Source organism: Gorilla gorilla, chromosome 10, assembly GCF_029281585.2.
Source record: "Gorilla gorilla gorilla isolate KB3781 chromosome 10, NHGRI_mGorGor1-v2.1_pri, whole genome shotgun sequence".
NCBI classification, from domain to species: Eukaryota; Metazoa; Chordata; class Mammalia; order Primates; family Hominidae; genus Gorilla; species Gorilla gorilla.
Window position 1 is genome coordinate 62,765,419 of NC_073234.2, and position 24,687 is coordinate 62,790,105.

The window sequence follows — 24,687 nt, forward strand, 5'->3', positions numbered from 1 at the left end:
TGTATTTCCCGAATTCAAATGTTGGCCTGCCTTGCTAGGTTGGGGAAGTTCTCCTGGATAATATCCTGAAGAGTGTTTTATAACTTCGTTCCATTCTCCCCGTCATCTGCAGGTACACCAATCAAACGTAGATTTGGTCTTTTCACATTGTCCCATATTTCTTGGATGCTTTGTTTGTTTCTTTTCACTCTTTTTTCTCTAATCTTGTCTTCTCACTTTATTTCATTAATTTGATCTTCAATCACTGATATCCTTTGTTCTGCTTGATCTATTCAGCTATTGAAGCTTGTGTATGCTTCACAAAGTTCTCATGCTGTGTTTTTCAGCTCCATCAGGTCATTTACTTTCTTCTTTACACTGACTATTCTAGTTAGCCATTCGTCTAACCTTTTTTTTTAATGTTTTTAGCTTCCTTGCAAGGGGTTAGAACATGCTCCTTCAGCTCAGAGAAGTTTGTTATAACCCACCTTCTGAAGCCTACTTCTGTCAACTCGTTAAACTCATTGTCCATCCAGTTTTGTTCCCTTGCTGGCAAGGAGTTGTGATCTTTTGGAGGAGAAGAGGCTTTCTGGTTTTTGGCATTTTCATCCTTTCTGTGCTGGTTTCTCCCCACCTTTGTGGTTTTATCCACCTTTGGTCTTTGTTGTTGGTGACCTAACGATGAGGTTTTGGTGTGGATGTCTTTTTTGTTGATGTTGATGCTATTCCTTTCTGTTTGTTAGTTTTCCTTCTAACAATCAGGATCCTCAGCTGCAGGTCTGTTGGAGTTTGCTGGAGGTCCACTCCAGACCCTGTTTGCTTGGGTATCACCAGCAGAGGCTGCAGAACAGCAAATATTGTGCCTGATCCTTCCTCTGGAAGCTTTGTCCCAGAGGGGCACCTGCCAGATGCCAGCCAGAGCTCTCCTGCATGAGGTGTCTGTTGGCCCCTACTGGGAGGTGTCTCCCAGTCAGGCTACACAGGGGTCAGAGACCCACTTGAGGAGGAAGTCTGTCTGTTATCAGAGCTCGAACTTCATGCTGGGTGAACCATTGCTCTCTTCAGAGCTGTCAGGCAGGGACGTTTAAGTCTGCAGAAGCTGTGCCCACAGCTGCCCTTACCCCAGGTGCCCTGTCCCAGGGAGATGAGGGTTTTACCTACAAGTCCCTGACTGGGGCTGCTGCCTTTTGTTCAGATATGCCCTGCCCACAGAGGTGGAATCCAGAGAGGCAGTCAGCCTTGCTGAGCTGTGGTGGGCTCCACCCAATTCGTTCTTCCCAGCAGCTTTGTTTACACTGTGAGCGTAAAACTGCCTACTCAAGCCTCAGCAATGGTGGACGCCCCTCCCCCTGACAAGTTCCAGCACCCCGGGTTGATCTCAGACTGCTGCACTAGCAGCAGGAATTTCAAGCCAATGGATCTTAGCTTGCTGGGCTCTGTGGGTGCGGGACCCACCGAGCCAGGCACCAGAGGGAATCTCCTGTTCTGCCAGTTGTGAAGACCATGGGAAAAGCACAGTATTTGGGCAGAAGTGTACTGTTCCACTTGGTAAAGTCTCTCAAGGCTTCCCTTGGCTAGGAAAGGGAAATCCCCTGACCCCTTGCCCTTCCTGGGTGAGGCAATGCCCTGCCCTCCTTTGGCTCACCCTCTGTGGGGTGCACCAACTGTCCAACCAGTCCCAATGAGATGAATCAGGTACCTCATTTGGAAATGCAGAAATCACCTGTCTTCTGTGTCAGTCTCGCTGGGAGCTGCAGACCAGAGCTGTTCTTATTTGGCCATCTTGTGGGAAATCCTTTCTACTTTTGCATATTAACTTGTCCACTTCTGTCAGATTAGTTACAATTTAAAGTATTTTGCTTATTGTAGAACTAAAGAGATAATAAGAACTGATGAGGCAAGATCTAAGCAAGTATGAGGTTTTCTCAGGTTCCTGAAATCATCCCATATGATATTCCACCTACTCTGCCTATATGTGACACTTAAGATGTGGAGACATCTGAGATGTCTGAAAAGGAAACATCTGAGAAGGAGATCTCTGAGGTGGAAAGTAACTATTCCTTCCCATGCTGGTAATGTATCTCAGAAGAAGTGGTCATTAAAATGCTTTTCAATACGCATTTTGAATTTTTCCATTTCAACATTACATATCCATAAACTCCTCCTTTTTCAGAGGATCATTTCAGAAAAATGAATTTCACAAAATTAACCTCAACAAGAGTGGAAATGAGCTGCTGTTCCTTTGGGCCATGTATTATAGAAATACAAATGCTGAGAATAGATTCTTGGAAAGGGAAGATAGCAAGGTGCTTCACCTATTCATACCCAGGCCAGAAAGAATAAAAATAATTAGATAGACTCTTACAGGGATTCTTTACTCTTAATTAGGAGCATAAAAAGAAAACTGAACAGGGTGTATTTGGTCTGAAGATAACAAGCAAAAATTTTCAGGGAAACAGTGAAACTTCTTATCCTGAAAAACGTAAAATTATTCTGAAGAATGTACTGAAAATTATACAATAATAAGTGATATTGCCTTGAAGATATAATGAAACAAATGTATTCGCTCTTTTTTCTCTTATATTTGTGACTTAAGAATATATAAAAGTTTGAGTGCTTTTCCACAATAGCCTCTCCAGCCTCAGCTTCTTTCCATCACTGTGCTTCCAGACCTTGCCCTGAGCATTCCATCTGCACCATGTGAAAGACAAGGGGCGGGGACTGGGGGCAGTCCTATTGCGAGTGGATCTAAGGAAGCCTAACTTGTTTGGTAGTTATCATCAACCACAGGTAATTAGCATGTGGGAAACACAACTCCATATAAGATCCCCTCTGGCATGCTCTCCATTTTATTGTGAATACAAATCTGGGGTTGTTAATGTGCAATTCCAAACAAATATTTAGAGTTGTTTGTAATTATAGAGCTGTTGAATGTATTTATTTTGTTGTTTAATAGAAAGAAGTCTTGGGAGAGAAGTGTTATAAAAATCATCATGGAGAAATGTTGGTAGTATAATTAGTAAATTATTAGCTACCGGAGGCATTATCATCATTTCACAAATCTTGTAGGACTTACTTTTTGGTTTTAACTTGCTTTCTTTACAAATCTTGATTCTAGTTTCAAAGGTGCTTGAATCTTGTTCAGAAAGCTAGTACTATTCCATAATATTTCCTTTTGCTTTCTCCTGCAAAAAGGAAGCTCTCTGGGTTTCCAGAGTGGTATCACACATCTCATGTTTTACCTGCTCTTTTAGATATTTTCTTTAGCTACAGTGTTTGTTCATCCTTTCAATAGAGAGAGAGAGAGAGAGGAAAGTTGTGTTGGCTGCTATTGACTTAGTATCAGATAGATATTCAGCTGCATTTTGTTAGAAAGCAGTGCAGGTTCCTGTCCAAATATTTCACTGGGGATTTATTACACTCAAAGTACACTAGGAGCAAGAAATTTTTCTGCGTTTGATATGGTCACCCCTGCCACGGCACAAGCCAGGAGACCGTAACGATACTACCGGTGTCCAACTGCTTGAATGAATGGATCCTAGCTTTACGAATATGATTCCAGGAGTTACAAACTTGCTTATCAATGTGAAAGAAGTAAGAATAATCCAGGATCCCAGTGTTGGAGAGCCAGGAAAGTATTCATTGAGAAAATGGCATGAGGTAGCTTTCGAGCAACGATGAGACATTTCCCAGGCAGAAAACACAGGCTGAATCTATCCTGGGCGAAGGAAGTGGTGTGAGAAAAGCAGGGATGTATGAAACAGCATGGCACATTGAGGGAAACAGAAGCCATTTAATGAAGCTGGAAAGCAGAGGGGAGGGTAGAGTTAGCAAGAAAACAGGCCAAAAAACTAAATGAAGACCAGATCATGCAGTTCTCATAAAATGGGCTACTGGAATGGTAAAACATGGAAATACTTCCAATTGGCAAGCAAGTGTGTGTGTGTGTGCGTGTGTGTGTGTGTGTGTGTTTGGTGTGTGTGTGTGTGTGTGTTTGGTGTGTGTGTGTGTGTGTTTGGTGTGTGTGTGTGTGTGTGTGTGTGATAACCTACAGGTCACATTTGACAGATTTTCAAATTAACCCGCCTTGGAGATGTCTTGTGATTCATGGAAACATCCCATCTCTGAATAAAGAATCTTATTGTGAGTTCCCCATATTGTTGACATACTGATTAATGCATGACCTGCTGACATTGAAAAGGACACTGATTTGTTTATGAATCATGAAGCTTTACTGATTAATTTGCAGGTAAACATTTTAGCTTAGCTATTTTCGTCTATTAATATATGTTACAAGATGTAGCTGATGATTGTAACTTCAGTATAGTACCCTCCAATGAAAAGGACAGCTCCAGTATCATGAGTCCTCTTCCCTTCTAAACTTTCCTCTAAAAGTCTTCCAATTTGTAGCAGACTCTGGAACTCCCAATTTTGTCAGTGTCTTCCTGGGGTGATACTCTCATTTGGGTTCAAATAAACCTTTATCAAATTACTTCTGTCTCAATAGTTTTAGTTTTGGTTGAACTGTATAAAATCATATATTATACATAATTTATATAGAGTTTATAATGCAGAATTTAGCTTATTTAGAAAATAAATTGGAATATATTTGTTTTCTGTTGCATTATATATTAGTAGTACCATAAATTTTGTTGAATGTTGTTAATATCCTCTGTTCTTAGCCATACCAGGAGTAGGGTGACTAAGCCTCTACCATGCCATCTTTTAACATTTTAAACACAGTAATATATGCACATGGGTCACCCTTCAAACTTTTTTAGAAAAGATTTGTAGAGAAAAGCATTAATTTCCCAAAGGTACTGTCGAAGGGATCTTTCCTAACTACCAGTCTCCCTTCCAACCTCCAGACCTGCTTCCTTAGGACAAGCATATCTAACTCTTTCAGTAGTTAATTGAGAGAATACTCAGACAGTAAGAAGAATTTTTGCATGGTTGTTAAAATATATAAAATTATTTCCTTTCTGTATCTCAATGAACTGAAACCCCTCACTATGTGATTACCTAAATAATTACAACATGGAGATATGTTGCAGAACAACATATTTTAAATAAATGTGCAAACGTTGATAAAAATTTGGGGCCAATGAAAACCAATATGTGCCCTAATTACATAGTACACAACACTTATTGAAGTTCTGTGTGTGCCAGGGACTACATGAGGCATCTTATCTTTAATATCTCATTTAATATTTGTAATTATCACATGAACTAGACTTTATCAGCACATTTAAAGGTCATAAAATCTGTTCATTGTATAGTAAGTCATTACTCAATTGTTGGTCTGTCAATTTCTTAGAACTGTTCCATTTTCCAACACTATCCAAATGGTCAACAGTATATCCACAATTGGTTGATCTAATTCCTCTCCCAGGACCCTAGACCCTTTCTAGGACCAGAGAGATCTCTGTACTATTTGGCTTCTGCCAGTCTTGCTTCCCCAGAGTTGGACCCTGTCCCGTATCACCCACATGAATGGAAGAGCCTGCAATTTTCTGGGTATTTTCTAACATAATTACCTGCCCTCGTGACTCACAAAGAGAGTTTGCACCTGGGATGTCTCTCTTGTTTCTGTTCACCAGATTGGACATCTTTGTATTGATGATAGCAAAAACCTCACCACCTTACTTGAGGATTTTTGTATTACCCGGTTACCTTCTCTGCATCTCACCTCTGAGTAGGGTTCTTTTCTACAGATCAGTCCTATATCTTCCATTCAGTGTTAGTTTCTCCCAAGGCCCTGTCAGCCACAGAGACTGACATATGAGAATGTTTCATGTTCAAACTCATCCACATCTCACCAAGCAGAAACTGCCACATGTCACATGCTAAAGGTATTGTTTTGCTTATCTTTTCTCACAATTAATGATTATTTTATTGCCCGTAAACTCCTTTCAAAAATTGTTGACTTTTCACTTACTTTTGAATGTCCAGTTGTTCTTTTCCTACAGGTGGTTCAGATGAACATATTAGGGTTTGTTGATTCACACATTTCCTCTAGGGTTTCCTAATCTGGAAGAGTTTTGTTGTCTTCAAGTGATGCTTGTTTTATTGTGTGTGTGTGTGTGTGTGTACGTGTGTGTGTGTATACACAGTGGTGCAGTCCCATGGTCCTGTCTTGATCTTAACCTTCTAGAAGACAGGAGTTTTACAGTTTAAATGATGCATCATTTTTATGATGACCTGAATGCATAGGAGAGGATTAGTTTTTGTTTGTTTGTTTGTTTGTTTGTTTTTGTTTTTTTTAGCTGGAGTTTAGCTCTTGTTGCCCAGGCTGGAGTGCAGTGGCACCATCTCGGCTCACTACAACCTCCATCTCCCAGGTTCAAGCAATTCTCCTGTCTCAGCCTCCTGAGTAGCTGGGATTACAGGTGCCTGCCACTGCATCTGGCTAATTTTGTGTATTTTTAGTAGAGACAGTGTTTCATCATGCTGGCCAGGCTGGTCTCGAACTCCTGAACTCAGGCAATCCACATGCCTCGTCCTCCCAAAGTTCTGGGATTTCAAGCATGAGCCACCATGCCCATCCAGGATTAGTATTCTTACCCTGGCTCTACCATTAATCAACCCTGGGTCTGTTAGGGTCCCTTAAATTCTTCTGATGTAAGTTTCCTTATGTACAGAATAAGATATTTCTCTCTCACCCTCCTAATTTCCCTCCAGCAATACAGTCCAGGCCTTTACCATAAGACTTTCTCCAAAACATTTTTATGAACATCAGCAAATTGGAAGGCTTAAATACCAAGTCACAACAAAGATGGTTAAATATTATATTAACCATTTCTATTATTTATATGTTTCAACTTCTTTTAAAAGCATCTGGCTATCCAGAGCTCAGGTTTTGTTCCCCCCTTGTACCATGTGGTTCAGGAACCATATTTTTAGTTTTGCTAAATTGCTAAGCAGGTAGCACAGAGGATTTAGGCTAACTGATAAGCTAAAAGTAAAGTTGCAGTTGCTGGTGCCAAAAAAAAAAAAAGTTTCTCCTTGATTTCCTCTCATAATTCTCCTAAGAAGACATACAATCTCCAGACAGGCTCGTTTAAGGAAAAAACCTTTTGTCAAGACAAAACACCCGCCCTGGAACCAGCTGAACAGATTGTGCAGTTCTACTCCATGACAGCTGTGAGAAAGAAGCTTGGAAACTGCTAATTCAATCAAGAGCGGTTTAATGCAATTTGAAAGATTTCCAATATAAATCGGGCCATGTTGCTATTTGGAAAAAAAATGTCCCTTACAGAAATGCATAGCTTAAGGACAAGCACTGGCAGACTGAAAATTTTGCGGGGACTCTTGATGAAATTGAGAGTTAATAGATCTGGTCTCCATCCAAAGCAAATCTATAATGAATTGGAATGAAGTAATTAGAAAAGTATCTAATGGGGAAAGCCAGAAACTTTACTACATATAAAGGCAAAACATTTGATGAATTGAAAATTCCACTAAACAGTTAAGCCCATGCACTATCCTCTTCAGATTTCCAGGCCCCAAACCAAAGAGTAAATCTGTTTGGTTTACACAATATAAGATAATAAAACCACTGGAGAAGTCAGTGACTCATGATCTGGGATCAAGAAAGAATAATAAATGAAAAAATAGACTCCTTCTAGACAAAAGTACTGAGTATCTGAGACATGCAGGGGAAGTTGCTGAGATTGAATTGTCTCTCTTTAGTTGATTAGCAAATACCTTAACCCAGGAATTGCAAATGTAAAGGTCAAATTGGTAAAAATAAATGAGATAAATATAGAAATGGTGGGACCTGCTAGCACAAAGCCTGTCTCAAAGTGACAGCCAATACTTAGTTCCAGCTGTTCGTGGTCAAGGGTGTATTTGTCCCCAGTGTGCCAGATCTTCTGAAATTTTAAGAGAAACTAGGAACCCATAATTTCTGTGAAACATTCAAATTTTAAACGTTGGCTTAAATTTAGAATAAAACAAAAACTTTTTTTTGAGTGAAACCAAGCACACTTGTGGCCCTCTGGCTGTGACTGCTCCAGCCTCTCTACTTCACAGAACTCATTCACAATAGGGACGACACCTTCTTCACATTTCTTGCAAAAGAAATTTCTAGGTTTGAAAGCGGTGGGGAAAGAATTTGCATGTTCTAATACTTTTGTTGTATATTGTCATATTACCTCAGCAACTGCAAAACAGTTCATACTCCCACAAGCAGTGTAAAAAATAGCTACTCTTCATTCTCTGAACAATACTGGTACAAATGTGCATATATTTTTAAATTCATTAATGATTTTTTAAAATTAAAGCATCCTTATTTCTACTTATAATTTTTTCTTTTTTTATTATACTTTTAGGTTCTAAGGTACATGTGCAGAACGTGCAGGTTTATTACATAGGTATACATGTGCCATGGTGGTTTGCTGCACCCACCAACCCGTGATCTACATTAGGTATTTCTCCTAATGCTATCCCTCCCCTAGCCCCCACCCACCGACAGGCCCCACTGTGTGATGTTCCCCTCCGTGTGTCCATGTGTTCTCATTGTTCAACTCCCACTTATGAGTGAGAACATGTGGCATTTGGTTCTCTGTTCTTGTGACAGTTTGTTGAGAATGATGGTTTCCAGCATTATCCATGTCCCAGCAAAGGACATGAACTCATCCTTTGTTATGGCTGCATAGTATTCCATGGTGTATATGTACCGCATTTTCTTTTCCAGTCTATCATTGATGGGCATTTGGGTTGGTTCCAAGTCTTTGCTGTTGTGAACAGTGCCACAATAAACATACGTGTGCATGTGTCTTTATAGTAGAATGATTTACAATCCTTTGGGTAGATACCTAGTAATGGGATTGCTGGGTCAAATGATATTTCTAGTTCTAGAACCTTGAGGAATCGCCACACTGTCTTCCACAATAGTTGAACTAATTTACACTCCAACCAACAGTGTAAAAGCATTCCTACTTCTCCACATCCTCTCCAGCATCTGTTGTTCCCTGACTTTTTAATAATCACCATTCTAACTGGTGTGAGATGGTATCTCATTGTGGTTTTGATTTGCATTTCTCTAACGATCAGTGATGATGAGCTTTTTTTCATATGTTTGTTGGCTGCATAAATGTCTTCTTTTGAGAAGTGTCTGTTCATATCGTTCTCTCACTTTTTGATGGGGCAGTTTATTTTTTTCTTGTAAATTTGTTAAAGTTCTTTGTAGATTCTGGATATTAGCTCTTTGTCAGATGGATAGATTGCAAAATTTTTATCCCATTCTGTGGTTGGCTGTTCACTCTGATGATAGTTTCTTTTGCTGTGCAGAAGCTCTTTAATTTAATTAGATCCCATTTGTCTATTTTGGCTTTTGTTGCCATTGCTTTTGGGGTTTTAGTCATGAAGTCTTTGCCCATGCCTATGTCCTGAATGGTATTGCCGAGGTTTTCCTCTAGGGTTTTTATGTTTTTAGGTCTTACATTTAAGTATTTAATCCATATTGAGTTAATTTTTGTGTAAGGTGTAAGGAAGGGATCCAGTTTCAGCTTTTTGCATGTGGCTAGCCAGTTTTCCCAACAGTATTTATTAAATAGGGAATCCTTTCCCCATTGCTTGTTTTTGTCAGGTTTGTCAAAGATCAGATGGCTGTAGATGTGTGGCATTATTTCTGAGGCCTCTGTTCTGTTCCGTTGGTCTATATATCAGTTTTGGTACCCATACCATGCTGTTTTTGTTACTGTAGCCTTATAGTATAGTTTGAAGTCAGGTAGTGTGATGCCTCCATCTTTGTCCTTTTTGCTTAGGATTGACTTGGCTATGTGGGCTCTTTTTTGGTTCCATATGAATTTTAAAGTATTTTTTTTTCCAATTCTGTGAAGAAAGTCAATGGTAGGTTAATGGGGATAGCATTGAATCTATAAATTACTTTGGACAGTATTGCCGTTTTCACAATATTGATTCTTCCTGTCCATGAGCTTGGAATGTTTTTCCATTTGTTTGTGTCCTCTCTTATTTCCTTGAGCAGTGGTTTGCAGTTCTCCTCGAAGAGGTCCTTCACATCCCTTGTAGGTTGTATTCCTAGGTATTTTATTTTCTTAGTAGCAATTGTGAATACGAGTTCACTCATGATTTGGCTCTCTGCTTCTCTTTTATGGAGTATAGGAATGATTGTGATTTTTGCACACTGATTTTGTATCCTGAGACTTTGCTGAAGTTGCTTATCACCTTAAAGAGATTTTGGGCTGAGACAATGGGGTTTTCTAAATATACAATCATGTCATCTGCAAACAGAGACCATTTGACTTCCTCTTTTCCTAATCGAATACCCTTTATTTCTTTCACTTGCCTGATTGCCCTGGCCAGAACTTGCAATACTATGTTGAATGGAGTGGTGAGAGAAGGCATCCTTGTCTTGTGCCAGTTTTCCCAGCGAATGCTTCCAGTTTTTGCCTATTCAGTATGATATTGGCTGTGGTTTGTCATAAACAGCTCTTATTGTTTTGAGATTCATTCCATCGATACCTAGTGTATTGAGAGTTTTTAGCATAAAGGGCTATTGAATTTCGCTGAAGGCCTTTTCTACATCTATTGAGATAATCATGTGTTTTTTGTCATTGGTTCTGTTTATGTGATCCATCACAATTATAATTTTTTAAAAGAATACTTATTGGAATGTAGAAAAACTAGATGAGAAAACCTTCAAATCTTTCATCTTTCCAAATGACTCCCTTTAGATATATTTACACAGACACACACAGACACACACACACAAATACACAGATGAATTTTATATCAATGAATATTATTCATTGATATAAATATTATTTTGTTATCTGCTCTTTTTCACTAAATAATGTGTCAGAAAGTTAATTCTGTGTCACTACCAGTATAGCTATACCTTATTATTTTAATAGACTTTAAAGAATTCCAAGATAAATATCTTTACTCAAATAAATTAAAATATAAGAATATTACAGCTGTTTATTTAAGCAGACCCTGTTTTGGACATTAAGCTTGTTTGCAATAGTTCACTGTTAAAACAATGTAACAATAAACATTCATATAGTAAACATATTTAACCACTTGGCAATTATCTCCTTGGAATTATTTCCCGAGTCATGGTGAATATATATTTAAATTTTGGTGAACATTGTCAAATGAGTTTTTAAAAGGTGTGCATTAATTTACATTCTTACCAACAAGATAGGATACATTCACAGTTTTGTGCTTTTGTATATCTTTTTGTTCTTTAGGGGGAGGTGGGTCCATCTGATAGATAGAAAGTATGTAATCAATTTTGTATTTATTTCATTTTCTCTATTAATTAGCCAAGTTGAATTTTTAAATATTATATTAAAATTGAATTTTTTGTAAATTGCCTGAATGTTTTGTGCTTTTAATTTTAGAGCTATTTGCATACTATACTAGAATTATCAGTTTATTGTCCGTCAAATGTGTAGCAAATGTTATTTTCCAAATTTAGTATTTGTATTACAGTTTTGTTAGTCATACATTTTGCCATAGAGAAATTTAATTGTTATTTATTTATTTTTATAATTAAGTCTACCAAAGTTCCTTTGCTCTCTACATTTAGTTATATATTAAAAAGCCTTTCCTCATCTAAATTCCGCTTTAAAACTTACCATATCTTGTGGAAAGATTTATGACCAAGTTCTGAAAGGTAACTGCAACAAAAACAAAAATTGGCAAGTGGGTTCTAATTAAAGTTCTGCATAGCAAACGAAACTATCAACAGAGTGAACAACCTATAGAATAGGAGAAAATACTCACAAACCATATGTCTGACAAATGTCTAATATCCAGAATCCATAAGAAATTTAAACAATTCAGCAAGCAAAAAACAACCCCGTTAAAAATGGGCAAAATACATGAGCAGGCACTTCTCAAAAGAAGACACACAGTGGCAAAGAAACACATAAAAAAAAGTTCCACATGACTAATCATCAGAGAAATGCAAATCAAAACTACAATGAGATACTATCTCACACCAGTCAGAATGTTTATTACAATAAAGTCAAAAAACAGCAGATGCTGGAAAGGCTGTGGAGAAAAGGGAACACTTATACACTGTTGGTTGGGAATGTTAGTTCAGACAGTGTGGAAAGCAGTTTGGAGATTTTAGCCAGTACAGAAAGCAGTTTGGAGATTTTTCAAAGATAAGACGGAACTACCATTTGACCCAGGAATCCCGTTACTAGGTATATTTCCAAAAGAAAATAAATTGTTTTACCAAAAAAACACAAGCACTCATATATTTATTGTACCACAATTCACAATAGCAACAATGTGGAATGAACCTATGTACTTAATGGTAGCAGGCTGAGTAAAGAAAATTTAGTACATATACACCATGGAATACTATGCAGCCATAAAATAGAACAAAATCATGTGTTTTGCAGCAACACGGATGCAGTTGGAGCCCATTGTTCTAAGTGAATTAACACAGGAACAGAAAACAAAATAACACGTTATCACTTATAAGTGGGAGTAAACATTGGGTAATTGTAGACATGATGATGGCAACAATAGACATTGGGGGCTATTGAGGAGCGAAGGAGGGCAAGGTTGAAACACTATCAGGAACTATACTCAGTACCTGAGTGAAAAGATCAGCTGTACGCTAGACCTCATCATAATGCAATGTACTCAAGTAACCTGCACATGAAATCCTACCCCCAAATCTAAAATAAAAGTTGAAATTATAAAATAAAATAAATTATCAAAAAACCCTCATATTTTTTCCTATAATTTGGGTTTTAATACTCACATTTAAATCTGTATTCTTTTTTAAATTTAAAATCTGTTTTATTGAAATCTTTTATCCCATATATGTCTATTACAGTACAACATTAGTTTAATTACTAAAATTTTACACAGTATATTTTACAAATGAGAAAGAGACAGACTAAAAGTTTTTCAGTTTTTCAGAATTTCCTGATTTCTCAAAAATGTATACTTTTGGCTGAATTTTAGAAACACTTTGTTTTGTCAGAAAAAAATTGTATCTTTTTCACTGAATTTTTATCGTACTTAGAGATTGTCATATATTTATGACTTTATAATATTTTGTTTTTTAATAGTATTATATTTTATTTTTTAATAGTGTTTATTATAAACATCATATATTTATAGTGTTGCATCTTTCTTGCCAAGAATAAGTTATATTTCTCCATTGATAGACATATGTATGTCCTTTAATACATTTTAATAATTTTCTTTACATCAGTTGTATATGTTTCAGTATGTATTTGCTGAGTTGTTTTGTTGTTTAGAATGACATATTTTACAATTTTATTTAAAATATGCAGTTGGTTATTTTTAGTTAATAAGAACCTTGTTTTGAATCTTTTAAACTTTTTCTGTCACAATTAAGTGGTTTCACATATATATATATATTTTTATTTAAGCTAATTTAATCAGCAGATGGTATAGTTGATATAACCACACAAACGACTTTCAAATATATGGAAAGTGATTTTAATTATATATTGACTACCCATATTAAAATTCTGTAAAATTAATTATAGCTACCATTCATGATCCAGAAAAGTCAGTAATTTGCAAAGAAAGCAAGAAAGAAACTTACACACACACACACAATATATGCATATACATACACTCTATTCGGCTCTCTATTTCTTAATAAATATCATCCAAATTTCTCTTCTCAGTTGTGTAAGGGTGAAATGATGAAATTAAATTATCTTTGTTTCATAAAAACAAGGGAGGCAGCTACCTCCCCATTCTCTCCTTAGAGTGTCTGTTTATAAACATAATAGGCTTAATATGAGGCCTGAACTTTTTATTTTAAAGTGCAAAGTCTTGGGCCTTTCTGTTCTTTGGGACTGCAAATATACTTCCAAATCAATTCATGATTTCATTATGGACTTTACAGAGGACAATCACCAGGTGCATGTATTTATCTTTCAAGAAGATACAAGACATTTTCATTGTGTTTTTCTTCTACTTCACTCAGTAAATTTGTGTGAAATTCTATCCAGAGTTTGTAGTCACTTTCATGCTACCTTACATCCATATAAATCTGACAATGCTTCTCAATAATAAATTGTGTTCTTTCTTCTGTATTGGTACAAAATAATTTTTTTTCTTGGCAATATTGTTTTATTTTTCCAGCATTTGATAAGATATGCATGCAGTGGCTTTAAAACGAACATCACATGTAAGAGAAATTTGTGGAATCAGAACATTAGATCCAATCAACATTATTTCAAATTCTTCTAATAATCTAATCTAATAAATGTGATCAATTTCACTTTGGAGTAGTCATTTTTTCTTTTATAGTATAATGCTCCTTATGATTTTGTTACTGTGTATATGTGCACATCCTTGTTGTAAATGTATCCTAAATAACATAAACTTTGCCTTTTATATTTTCTGTTCCAGAAAATATTATTGAAAGTTAATGATGTGTTTTCCTGCAGCACTAATTAAGTACTTGCATAAGCCAAAGCAACATCATTATTGCTAAAATCCCATATTTTATCTTCTCAAAGAATTCCTCTTGGCCCAGGCAAATAACTGAAACTTCCAAAGCAGTGCCAAATTCAGATGAACCCTGTGGATCACATAATGAATTTTTAATTGCATTGGGTAAAACAAGTGCCTGGGAGCACTCAAAAGAAAAACAAAAATATCTGGGTGGGTTTAAAACAAATGAGGAGAAAAATCAAATGACACAAAAATGGTTAATGATTAAAAGAAGCTAACTCTGCATTTTTTTTTTTTTTTATCACTTTGGGGCTCTGAGCTGTCATCTTGAGATCACAGACCTTTGGAATATGGCTCCCATGGTGAATCTGATGGGTTTGATAGTGACAGCTGCCAAACTTTGCCCAAGTAGCAATAGTTTTTTAATCCTCTCTCACTAAGAGATCTCAAGGAGAACCACATTCCATCCCTAGACAACACTGTTTGTTCTTCTTTCCTCTTCTTTCTTTCATAATTACTAAAAGTAAAGAGTGAGTCTCAGAATACAGTACTATGTTATAGGAGTTAGATACTCACAATTGGGAAAAACAACTTCATATGATGGAGCTAACTAGAATTCATTCACGCATTAAATTAGTTGATTACATATATCTTTCAAAAAATAATACACTTTGAAACATGACTTATGTGTATATTATTGAGGTGGGTGTGTACTCCTCAATATTACTAGGCAACCAGGAAACTATCAATTCACATGTAATGAGTACAATTAATGCAAAATAGGTTGAAATCCTGAAAATGACCACACGCACTGAAGTCATATTAAAATAATGGAGGAGATTTTGTAATCAAAGAAGAGATACAGATTGTCATATACTAGCACTACTAAAAATGGGGATCTATCGAAAAATGGTAATTATGTAGGCCCCATTACTATCCAGAAAATATTTTTGCTAACTAACTGATATTAGGATTCCTGTTTCTTTTCCAAGTATTTTTACAGGAAACAATGATGTACCAAGTTGCCACAACATTATAAGAACTTTCTTTAAAGTTTTCAACCACCTTTTGCTTTCTGACATTGTTTTTCCATTGTTGGAGGAATGTTCTGGAAGAGAATTTTATACTTGCTGACGTGTGTTCGGTAATTTTGGCAGTATTAATTTCAGAGAAAACAACTAAGTTGTTATATTGGTTTATGAATAAGATTCATCTGAGTTGAGCATGAATCAGTCCCTCAGAGAATGATCAACTTACAACTTAATAAACTAGCATTTTGCAAATTTGCTGAGTAATGGAAGTGTAAGATAGCAATAAAAGAGCAACATAAAACAACCCCAACACACATGCATACATACACACAAAACACACAGAGAGAATAATACCTAACACTTACATGACACAAATTTCTAGACATTATTCTAAACTATTTTCTTTTTTTTGAGACGGAGTCTTGCTTTGTCGCCCAGGCTGGAGTGCAGTGGCGCGATCTCGGCTCACTGCAAGCTCCACCTCCCGGGTTCACGCCATTCTCCTGCCTCAGCCTCCCGAGTAGCTGGGACTACAGGCGCCCACTACCACGCCCGGCTAATTTTTTGTATTTTTAGTAGAGACGGGGTTTCACCGTGTTAGCCAGGATGGTCTCTATCTCTTGACCTCGTGATCCGCCCGCCTCGGCCTCCCAAAGTGCTGGGATTACAGGCGTGAGCCACTGCGCCCGGCCTAAACTATTTTCTTAAAATAATTTGTCTAATCCTTACAATAACCTTGTGAGTTCAGGGCTAAATTATTAGTAAGTAATAGAACAGAATTCACACCCAAAGTAGCCTGGTTCCACGGTCTGTACTAAACAAGAAACTCTACTGTCTCACCTCCATATAACTCACTTTTTTCCTCGATCTGCAACTATATCCTTATCTCTCTGGCAATAACATAAATATAAGTCATGGGGTGCAAAATAAATGTTTGATAATAGTCCCCTCCACTCTGCAAAATAATTGAATCTTCTTTGGTATTCTTTTTTTCAATATTGAAGTTGTTGGAAGCAAGCCCATATTAATTTTCATTGTTAATTCTTACCTTCTTTTGCAAACTTCAAAATCTGTGTAGGTCAACTAAATCTCTTGGAACTTTCTGTGACTAGAAATTGAAGTAAGGCATTGTAAAACTTGTTTTCTGACTTCTTTCAAATCCTAACTCCAAATCACAAGGCAATCCTGTTGGGTCTACCTTCAAAATATATCCACAAACCATTTACCACCATTCCCACTGCTATCCCCTTGTCCAAGCCTCCATCATCTCTCACCTCTGATACTCTAATCACTTTCTAACTGGTCTCACTGTGTCCACCCTCACCTCCCTAGAGAATACTCTCAATGCAACAGGCAGTGGGATCTTGAAACATCAATCAGATGGTGCAGCTTCATCTCTTGAATCCTCCAATTGCCCCCCAAGTGTAGGTCTTTCCAGGGATTTACAAGGTGTTCTCGCTTTGACTTCAGCTGTTATCACAGTCCTCTTACTCCGTCTGCTCCAGGCAATCTGAGATCTTTAATACTCTCACACTGTAGGCAGACTCTTGCCTGAGAGTTTTTGCACTGGCTGTTGCCTCTATCTGAATAATTCTTCTGCTAGACATGAGCATGGCTAAAACATTTCTTCAAATCATGTGTTAAATGTCATCTTTTCAATTAGACTTACCCTGACTACTCTGTTTAAATTTGGACATTTGTCCCATCCCTAATCATAACACTGCCTATGCACTCCCCCTTCCCTATATTTTTCCCATAGTGATAATCATTCTGTCTCAATTATTAGGCTTATTGATTATTGTCTGTCTTTCCCTTCCTCAAACCAGAATATAAACTCTGTAAGAGCTGGAATCTTGTTTATTATGTCAACTTTTATAGCCTAAATCCTTATAACAGTGCCTGGCACATGGTGGGTGATAAATCAATTTGTTGAATGAGAATGATACTAACGAAAAAGTAGTAATACTGATCAATGCTTACTTGTTTTTGGAAGAGTTCTAAGATTCTGTCTCTATAACTTTGTTTAATCTTCATAGCAAACCCCTGAAGTAAGTGTTATATTACTCAGTTCCCAGATAATAAAACTGGCACAGATGGGGACAAATGTCTACCAATTAATTATTAAAATTAACTAAGGTTTTGATAGAGTGTTAAACACAGAGACAAAAGAATAAAAGGAAGGGATAATCATCAAATGAGATGTTTAAACTTCCGGGTCCTGGATCCGAAAAGTGTTATTTTAGTCTATTTTGATTTATAAAATATGATAATTTTTAAACATTGAAAGTATAGAATTACTGTATTTATATATGCTCCAAAGAACAGCTGTATTCTAAATCTAGATGTCCCACTTACTTGTTTCATAGACTTGACCAAGGACTGAGCTTTGGCCTGAATGTTCGTATTCCCCAACATTTATAAGTTGAAATCCTAACCCCCAAGGTGATGGTGTTAGTAGGTGGGTCCTCCAGGAAGTGATGAGGTCATGGGGCAGAGCCCTCATGAATGAGATTAGCGCCTTTATAAAAGAAATTCTGGAGGGCTTGTTTACCCCTTTCACGGTGTGAGGTCTCAGGGAGAAGTTGCCATCTGTGAACCAGAAAGTGATTCCTCACCAGACACTGAAGCTACTGGTGCCTTGTTCTTGGACTTCCCAGTCTCCAGAACTGTGGAAAATAAATTTCTGTTGTTAATAAGTTACTCAATTAAGTTTATTTTGTTACAGCCATCTAAGCAGACTAAAGCAGACTGCTTTGTCTCTTGTCTGTTAACTGACATGAAGACACACAGTATAAAACAAATAGGAAATGTTTGTGCCACTTTATAAATATAAAATGCCACAGGTAGCAGATGTAAATTTAATCTTTGATCTGGTTTGTCAGAAGCAAAGAGTTGCATATAATAGAAATAATAAAAATGGTATTATTATTTTGAAAACTTTTTAGTTTACCATGTACTTTCATATATGTTATCTAATTTTATCACAGTAACTCTTTGAGAAAATTAGTAAGCATTATCACTTCCATTTCTTGGATACAAAAATACAGGTTCAAGAAAGCTTAAGTTGCTTCTCTAAGATCACAAAATTGGCAGAGCTAGATTCAAAAATCAGTGCTTTTTCCAAAAAACCAATCTCACAAAGACTATTAGAAAATATTCTGAAACATATAATTGCATTTCCTGCTCAAAGTTATAAGTGGAATATCTTGAAATGGATTTGACTTTAAAACTCCAAAGCATATCTACTAACAAATATTTATTAAAAGAATGAAGCTGGGAAATAAAGACATTCATAGAGAGAAGACCTGGATGGCTTAGGTATTTTCTCAATGGTGGTAGAAATGACAGCTATGGTGATTGTGTATGTGGGAGGTGGGAGAGAAGATATAACTGTTGTGTGTGTCAGGGCGTTTGGCTCTGTCTAAGGAATTTACTGACTAAGAACATTCCCAATCTGTCATTCTGACTATTTGCCAGGTGCAATTAGGGAAGGGAAGGTTGGTTTCTTCTTTGCATTCATAAATAGCAGGGGACTCAGGAGAAACAGATTCCTGCTGCATTCACACACAAAAAATGTCACTTGTGCAGCATCAAACTTGTTATATCTGATGATCTGGGAGAGAATTTTTGTTCTCTCTTAAAAATCTGCTTCTTCTGAATACCAAACGCACTTAAAATTTGTCTTCTATATGTCTAAGATGTCTTCTGCACATTGTCCTCCACAGAACACCATCAATATATTGCACCCCTGATTCCATATTTGCAAAGCAGTGGACTTAAATGACTCTTCTCATTCTAAAAAGAGAAAGAATATGTTTATGATCAAGAGACATCATTATCCATATTGTACACTATGCACTTTTTCATCCATCAGGGCATCCCCTCGGTAACAAAAGAACCATATTGTTTTGTGTGTGTTTGCTTTTTAGCATCTAACATAATAAAGGCGGTTACTGAGGGACTGTTCTATTCCCCTTCATTATAATTAAAGTACCATAAAAAGTCTTCAATTTTTATGCTGTATCTCAAGGGTTGGTTTGTTACATTTAAACTAAACCCATTAAAAGTTAGAGTTTATAAGGTTAGTTTTTTCTTTTTTTCTTCAGTAAGAACAAATGCCATACGCCGCTTCTTTTCTTCTCCCGTGGAGTTAGCAGGAAAGATATACTGTAGAAGGAGTCTCCAGCTTTAATGCTGGCTCAGTTGAGCCCATGGAGAGAAGCAGGAGCAAACCCCCTCCCCATTAGTATCTGAGGCAGTCCTTGTATTGACTGAGCTCCAGAATCAGCTTGTAAGTGCACCAATGCAGGGAGTCCCTCTAATCGCTCCACATCCTTCACTTCTATTAGGATAACATGACATATATCAGAATGTACAAGCTGCTTTTCAGAAACTGATTTCCCTTAAGGCTGTTTGTCTCTATGGCTCAAAGTATAGGTCACCATCGTGACTCATTTTAATGTGTAGTCTGTGATCAGGGCTTGAAACATTCCCCACATGATTTTAAAAATATCACAGGCAACCTACTTTGCTGATTCCATCAGGAAAGTAGTGGGCTGTTTTAGGGAGCTTACAGAATTCTTAGTTTACTCTGTACTGTAAAACTTCCAATATCAGAAGCTCACACTTCCCCACTTCAGAGTCTTTCATAAGAAGGATTGGTGTGGAAAACTTAGAATGTTATTTGAGATTATGTAACTCCAAAATCTTTCTATTTTCAAGTATTTATAGAAAGCTCTGATTAGTCCCAACTACTGTGATAAACACAGTTACATTGACTGGAACAGAGATTCATAACCTGGGATTCAAGAACACCTAAGCGAGTCCTTGAATGGGTTTCATGGGGTCCATAAACAGCTGAAATTTTACATATATTTGCCCATGTGAATTTATAAGATCCATAACTTCCACTGAAATCTCAAAAGGCACCGTGACTCTAAAAATGTTAAAATCACTGCCTGAAGTTTTGAGAAATATGCATTTTTAACTTCTTACTCTAGACAATTCAGAATGAAATGGCCAAGTGTTTGTGATGAGCAAAAGCAGTTATCATAGTGCCCTAGAAATTTCCACGTGTTTTTTTCACAGCTAAAATGATGAGAAATATAATATTAAATCTGCCAAAATAAGACAGAGTAACATTTAAAAAAAAGAAGCTTTAATTTATTGGAAGAAAAGGGCACGTTATTCAAGAAATGTAAATGCTTACTATTTCTAAGTAATACAAACATGAATGAGTGAATAGGAAGGATGTCTACTTCTGTGACCCTAAATTTACTATTCATCTAAAGAAACAAGAATGAGTGTTGTGAAAGAAACATTAACTGTAAATATAACAGAGTATATGTCTTACTCTGCTCAGGCTGCCATTAAAAAATACCATAGATTTGGTGATTTAAGCACCAACAATTTATTTTCTCACAGTTTTGGATGCTCCAAGGCCAGGATCAAGGTTCTAGCCTATTGAGTTTCTTCCAGACTGGCCCGGGGCACATGGCTGGATGTGGGAAGTGGGGCATGTAGGGAGGAGTAGGAAGCACTCTCTGGCGTCTCTTTTTTATGAGGACACTAATCCTATTGGATTAGGTCTCTACCTTTATTATTTCATTTAACTGTAATTACCTCTTTATATGTCCTATTGCAAAATACAGCTGCACTGAAAATTAGGGCTTCAACATATGGATTTTGCAGGAGATATAAACATTCAGTCCAGAACTGATCTGTAATAGAAAAATATCTTTGGAGCAAGCAAAACAAGTTATAATGGCTAAAGAAAATTGTGCGGAAGGGGTGGTACTCAATTTGGGCTAGTCAGGTGAGCTTATTTCAAAATGTTCTCTTTATTTTAAATGTATGGCTTCCCTTCTAGAAAGTATAGGTATGTTTGAAAACCTTTCTTTAACAAGAACTTCTCATCAGTTTCCATAGAATGTACTTAACAATAAAATGCACCTCACATATTGGACAGAAGCCACATAATGTGGTGACAAGAGAGGTGAGATATATTAGAAATAAGCTCCCCATACCTCCAAATTTGGAATAACAAAAGTGAGTGTACGTTCATGACACACGTGCATACATGTACACACGTATGTAGGAATACAGAGGCAGTTTCACTTGTTTTAGCTTTTTGAAGACAGAAATCTTGGCTTATGCAAAATTTTAATTTGTGTCCAAAATACTTGGATTAACAATTTGTTCATTTATCCAATGTTCAGACCAGTATTCACTGAGTACTCATTATGTCAGAAAAATGAATACAGTATGTAAATAGATGAAACATGGTAAAACTCAGTGAGTATATGATTGAAGCCTGAATATTGTGAGGAGAGGACATAGAAAATAGGCCAAAGATCTGGCGAGGATGTGGAAAACCCGGCAGAGAAGATGGCATTTGAGCCAAATCTGGTATGAAGGGCAGGAAAGAGTAGGAACAGCTATTTCAAATAGCAGAACAGCCTAGGCTAAGCTGCAGTCATGAAAGGTAGGCCTGGGTAAGACTGTACATGCCTCCCAGTTGTATCAAGCCCCAAACTCCATATGTATGCCCTTAATTTACATCCATATGCAAAATAAGTAAAAGGGCTTAGATTTTGACTCTTGAGTACTTCTAGTGTGTCACTTAAAAAAGCTATCTGTAAATTCAAACTGCATAGGTTTAAAGCGTAGTCTTGGTATTTAACCTCTCTGGGCCCCTACTTTTTAATACTAATGAAAATGATGAGTGTAAAATGGAACATACTTTGTTTTATTATGAAAGTAACATTTGAACAAGGACCCAAAAAAGGTGGTTGTTAGACAAGTGGATATTTACAGGAAGAATATTCTAGAAAGAGGGAACCTTGGAGGGAAGGCCATAAGCATCTGGTGTGTGCATGGTAGGAGACTACCATGGTTAGGGCCAAGCAAACAGGGTGAATGGCAGTGAGTGATGAGGTCAGATCACATAGAGCCTGATGGAGCGTTGTAAGGACTTTGGTGTTTGAATGAAATGAAGAACAATTGTAGGATATCGACACAGGAGAGACAAGATGTGACTTAAGTTTTTAAAGGATCACTGTGCTGCAAAGAGATTGGGATAAAAGTAAGATCGGAGTAGAAAAAGAAAGACTCATTACGAGCCTATTAATCCAGGCAAGACGTCTGGTGGCTTGGACTAAGTTGAAGGCAGTGGAGAGGATAAACAGACAGGTTCTAGATGTATGTTAAACATACATGGACAGGTTCTAGCTGTATGGTTATGGACATGGATTTAGAGAGAAAGAGAGTAATCGAAGATCACTCCAAATTTTTGATCTAAGCAACTGGATGGATGATGTTGCCATATATACATGTGTGCATGTATGCATGTGTATATATATGCATGCACATATACATAAAGTCTACTCAGAGACATTATATACATATATATATAATATATGCTACTTCCATATATATTATTTACTCTCTACTCATAGGGTTATTGTGATGACAATTTAATTACTTAGCTTGTGTAAATCACTCAGAACAGTGCTTGGTACATAACAGGTATTCAATAAATATTAGCCATTTCTATTCATGCCTGCCTTGTTATACATGTCTCTTTAGGGCCAAGTTAGCTATTTTCTTGTGGGACTTTGACTCATTAATAGCTTCTGGGGCAGAACAAACCTACTGTATGACCCAGAAATTCAGCCTGCTGAGTGGAAAAGAAACTGTAAAACTTTCCTTTAGCAGGTATATTCATAGCAGGTCTCCTGGAAAGAGCAAAAAAAATCACCTTTGGAGAGGAAATGCCCGATACCTAACAGATAATAGCTCGTAAGCTGCTTCATCTACGAAACAATGTTGCTCTTATCATCACAAAAGAATAGGAGAGAAGGTGGGGTTATGCAGCTCACAATGAAGGCCCTGACATGAGCCACAAGATTAAATTGGTGTTAGAGGAAGTCTCCTATCTTTTTACTCAGATGGGAAATTGAGAGAGTGACATGACACTAAGTCAAAAAGTCAAAGGTTGAGAATCCAAATAAACTGATAAAAATGTCAACTCACAATCCTAGACCATTAACATAGTCATTTGGGATCTCACCTGTATTTTTGGAATACCTATACTTGTATTTAATCCACACTTGTATTATTTATGTCAAATAAAGTCACAGTATCATTTTCCACACCTACAGAGAAGCAGCTTTTTTTTTTTTTTTTTTTTTTTTTTGATGGAGTCTCGCTCTGTCGCCCAGGCTGGAGAGAGGCAGTTGTTTTTATATCTTGCATGGGAATACTCTGAATAACTTGACAAAGCAACACAATACTTGGAAATTTCACACATGGTTTCAACTAGATAAACACCACCTAGACACTAGCAGAAAGGATCAGGGACAGATTAGAATGTTTTCATGAATAGCCAGATCAAATCTAGTGTGTGCTTTCTTTAAATTATTAAACCAGAAGTAAGAAATTGACCCCAATTTGAGCAATATAAAAAAGAAGCTGCAAATAGGCAGCTAAAATTCAGCCCACAATAGAAATGAAACAGATTATCAAGTCACAGAAGAAACTCCAAACACTCTTTAGTTTTCAAATGATAGATCTATTAGCAGACCTCCCTCCTAGGCAACTTCTCCGGACTATATATTATACTCGGAATCACATATTTTTCTCTTGACATTTTAGTGTCATAACAGGGGGTAAATTAAAACTTGAACTACCTGCATAATGGATTTTTGTTCTGCTAATTAAGATAGCAGCTGGAGTTTTGACTTCTATTGACATGTTTAGGAAGAGAAAGAAAAATGATCCTTGACCAACATGCTAGAATCTCAGTGGGGTAAAGTGGTTTTCCACAGGTGTAATAATTAATCCGAACTCAGAAGAGCTCCTAAAACACTTACTTCTCTGTAGATTTGATAATTTTGTGTTTCAAAATATTCAGCTGTGACAGAGTTTACAAATAACATGGCCTTGTAATATGCATGATAATCAGAATTTACGTTAAAAATTTTCTATGTCCAAAGGATTTGGAATACTGATTTGAAAAACAAACCTGGATAATCCTAAACACAAGTTGATTCTATCCATCAATCTCACAAATAGAAATGTGAATTTATTTTTACTGCAGCCATTGGAAAAAAGAACAACATGATGCTCACAAGGAAATTGTTTTTCCTCTTTCCTTTTTGCACCCAACTCTTTCTGAAATCTAAATTTCAGTTTTATTTATATACTTGGTCAGATGGTAAAGAATGTCAGAACATCAATC